General features: G+C 41.8%; 1 long non-coding RNA gene across 1 annotated transcript; it reads left to right on the top strand.

Annotated features, from left to right (window-relative positions):
• The first annotated feature begins 499 nt into the window (after window positions 1–499).
• Window positions 500–3503, top strand: LOC111233865. The gene is made up of 3 exons (XR_002665631.1): window positions 500–538; window positions 634–684; window positions 2347–3503. It is a non-coding gene; the product is annotated as an uncharacterized LOC111233865 (long non-coding RNA).
• Window positions 3504–4274: the final 771 nt, after the last annotated feature.

Below are 4274 nucleotides of genomic sequence, written 5' to 3'. Positions count from 1 at the left end.
CAGTGATATCTGGTGTCGTCTGGGTCTGTCAAATGGTCACAAGATCCACATACAGCACCTCACTCTAAAGCTTCAAGTGCTGACACACATGGTTTGGACAGTTTATAATGTGAGAACTTCTGATTCTCTCTCCCTCTCACAAACACATTGACAACAGAGCTGTAGTCAGACTGACCATCAGGAGCTCCAGGAGAAATCCTGCTGCATTAGTGCACTGATGGCTGAACCATCAGGAGCGCTTAAACATCAGCACACTCCTTACATGGTGCACAATAAAAACATTTAGTACTCACTGCTTTATGTGTTATTAGTCTAAGTAGCACTATTCAGAGGAGTTGGACTTTATTTTCCTCTTGCTCTTAGAAAAGAGAATAGAATAAGCTGAAACGTACTATGATTAACTACCCAGCTGTTAGCATGCAGCACTGGAGCTGAGCATCCACGGGGGATTTCTGTGTCTGCGTGTTCATGCCTTCTGTTTTTTTTCCCACAGAGACAGAGGAAGTAGCAGAGGAGGTAGAGGAGGCAGCAGAGGAAGGTAGGAGTCCACACACACACACACACATGAACACACACATACACATGATTTATAAAAACCCAAACCAACTTACTTATGTGTATGTGTGTTTGCAGCAGCAGCGGAGTTTGTTGAGACAAAGGAACAGATTCAGGATGAGCCCACAGGTAAATATTTGTCTCATCCAACATGAGGTTCATCTGAACACACAGCTACAGCTTAAAACACATCTGTCATTAAAGTGTGACATGACTCAGGATAAACTCTTTGTAGAACATGAACAGATACATGAATTAGTTTTAGTTTATCTATTTATTTGATAGGAGCGATTTATTTTAACATAGTTTTAAAACAGGGCACAAAAATAATGAGCGGCACAAAGAGTTTATAGCTGTTGCTAATTCTCTTCTCCTGTCCCCAGTTGGGCTTTTACATGTAATTAAATGTAATTAAACCAGTCAATAGCAAAACATATTATCAACACAATTGAAAATATCCTACTATTAGCTAAAAATATACAGATGCTGAGTCTAAAAAGAGACAACAACAGAACAACAAGCTACAAATAGTCAAACAAAGACAATTAACAGAAGATACAACTACTCTGGTCAGCTTTTAGCATTTCACCTTTGTTGTAAAGGAATCTGTCTGGAGGTGATTTGATTTCAGTTGGTGATGTGTTCCAGAGTTGATAGTCCTTTAAGGAGGAAGCTGATTGTCCAAGTTTAGATCTACAATGTAGTATTTTGTCATAGAATCTCTTTTTACAGTGGAAACGTCTTATATGGATCAAACAGCTTGGGACAGAATTAGTCCTATACAAAGGCTGTTTAAATAATTAGTTTATAGCAATAAAGTAGTCTGCTCACAGTGTTCATTCTGAAGCCTCCTACTGCAGCTGCTAGAACAGAAGCACCTCATCAATCCAAATGTCCTAAATCTCAATAATTTATAGTTTATAGATACAGGTCTTGACACGACAGCATCTGGGTCTGGGTCTGGACCTGGACCACGGTCTGCCGGTTAGTGACCTCAGCCAATAACCAGTGGTGATTCTAGAGTCTGTTGGGGCCCTAGGCAAATAATTGTCTGGGGGCCCCTCCAAACAGTGTCCATCACCGTTATGTAATAAATAATCTGACACCATAATCTAACACTGCCATCAGGCTATAAAACAACTCAGCTAAAGGAAGTGGACTAATTTAATTATTATTGTTTATTTAATATTGACATATTATCAACAATGAGCTAATGGACACGTGAATTTCCCCTAGGGGATAAATAAAGTATCTATCTATCGATCTATCAATCGCCAAAGAATGTACGGAATCTAAACATTTTTTATTCCAAATATTCACGTTAGTAGAATCTTCAAAATGTAAATAGAAAGCCTTCGTGGGCCCCCTCTCAGTGGGGCCGCAAGAAGTTTCCTGTCTTGCCTGTTTACAAGATGTGCCTCTGCCAACGCCTAACGTTCAGAAATCAGTTCTTCTTCACCGCTCTATAACAGTAGTTGTCAGTAGCTGCACAGCAACATCCTGTGTCAGTTTTTAGAGCAGTGAAGAAGAAAAACTGTTGTTTTATCTGCATCTATGCAGTTTTATCTGTATAGGCTCTAGACTCGCTGATCAAGTATTTCAGGCAGAGTCAGATTCTATTATCAGAATCACAACAACGGTAGTCATTGGTCCAGAAGAACCGCTCAGTGTAACATCTGTTCCACATGTCAAACATATACAAACTGAAGGGGAAGAGTTTGTCTTCCAGTCCACTGCAGCGTGCTCAGATACAAGTTCACATCAACACCGTCCTGTTTGTGCTCCCCACAGAAACGTAGAGGCTGCTGCGGTTGTCGTGGTGACGGAGCAGGGACCCACTGAGGTTGCATCAGCACCATCTGAGCGTGCTCAGAGCGATGATGCATCTCTCCACCTCCAGAGAAACAATTGAGTCGTTATGACAACCCCTCTCTACCCAACCCACCCATCTGTCTCCCCCTCCCCCGTCTGTTTTCACACCTTCCTTTACGTTTTCCTTTTAGTGTCAACGTGTGAGATAATGAGAAAGAGAGAACTGTTTACTAATACGGTACTCCTGTTTTTACCCTTCATGTTTTTGTTTTCTTTAGTTTTTCTTCAGTATTCTTCTCCTCCTCCTTCTTTCTCAGTCTTCTTCCTCTTCCTCTCCCTCTCCTTCTCCTCCAGTAGAGCACCCGTTTCTATTATTGTTCAGGGTGGTCCATTTCTGTGTGTGTGTGGCCATGTGAAGTCCATGTATGCTACAGGTCTACCAGAGCCAGTTGCTGTGACAGTAAACACACCTTCAACTTTATTCTGACATCACCCAGTAACATGGTTAAATAGATTCTGTTGCCAAGCACAATGAGGTCAAAGTTCAAATGCGGCCACAACTCTTTTGTCAGTATCAGAACAGTGATTTCAGGTTCAGGAGCTTCACAGATTTAAGGTCTGAGACAACACAACCATAATTTCTCAGCTGCTGGCAACAACAACATTTCCCATTTCTGTAAAGCTGCCCACCCCACCCCCACCCCACCCCCCATTGTGATTTAAATTCAGAGTTTAGAAAACCAGCTCCAGTCAGCTGCGTCTCTGTCTCTGGTTACTGTTGTAGATTCTATGCAAAGCTGTTGTGAAGTCTCTCACCCCCACCTCACCTCACCTCACCTCACCCCACCTCCCATCCCCCCTTCAGCCAGTTTATTTACCACTCAGTATGTGTCGACTCCAGGATGAGCCATATGCTAGCACGTGAACTTGGAGAGAGAGAGAGAGTGTGTGTGTGTGTGTGTGTGTGTGTGTGTGTGTGTGTGTTCCTTATGATGAGTGCATTGACAAATCTCTTGCTAATCAAACCTTTCTGTGAGCAGTTAATGTCATGATGTAGTTTTGGTTTAACTTTATTTTCTTGTGTTATTTTTTTCACACACATACCTGTGTGTGTGCGTGTGTGTGTGTGTGTGTGTTTGGGGGGGTGGGTTGGGTGGGGGGTTACGGTCAGGGTTCTATATAGCTTCTTTTTTTTTTTTTCATATTTCCAGATATGAATAACAGACAGAAAAAGATCTGAGCAGACTATCAAATAAGGTTTAAGTGAAGTTGTTATTGAACTTGAGCTCTGTGTTTGAACTGTGATGTGAATGAGGACATGCTGTCACACAGTCGTGTCAGGATGGTTCTTGCAAACACACCAGCTCCACATGGAGGCTGATTCAGGCAGGAAGGTTGGACTGAAGCTTTTTAAACCTGTGTGAGCCAGATCCTGTTTCCTTTAACAGCAGGTTGAGTGTAAGATACCTCTGGCTCACAGAGGGTTAACAGATCAGTGGTCAAACGTCACTGCCTCATTCCTTCTGTTCATTGTGTGTTTTATAAACTTTGTTAAAGGGAAACTCGCTGACATGTTTCTTTCTCAGTTTCCTTTGTAACGTCAGACTGACGTCAGACGTCTTGATGAGTTTTTTTTTTAAAGCAGATCAGAGCATAAAGTTATTCCATCACATAACTCAACTTTGAGAAGCCAAAGGAGAAGTTTTTGTATCTTCTTTGTTGCTGATAAACAGATCTGCAGCTGATCATCCTCCTTCTATCACCTTGTGTTGGATGAGATGTAACTGTGACTTTAAGCTGGTGTTGGGACTGAACGACATGTAGAAGTGATTTTTGTAGGAGTGAATTACAACAAAACAACACTAGAGTGGGAGGAACATTAGAGAAACATTCCTCAGTTTTAAGTC

The sequence above is a fragment of the Seriola dumerili genome, unplaced genomic scaffold (genome assembly GCF_002260705.1).
Source record: "Seriola dumerili isolate Sdu_G_001 unplaced genomic scaffold, Sdu_1.0 BDQW01000432.1, whole genome shotgun sequence".
Lineage (NCBI taxonomy): Eukaryota > Metazoa > Chordata > Actinopteri > Carangiformes > Carangidae > Seriola > Seriola dumerili.
This window is presented reverse-complemented; position numbering and strand designations above follow the sequence as displayed.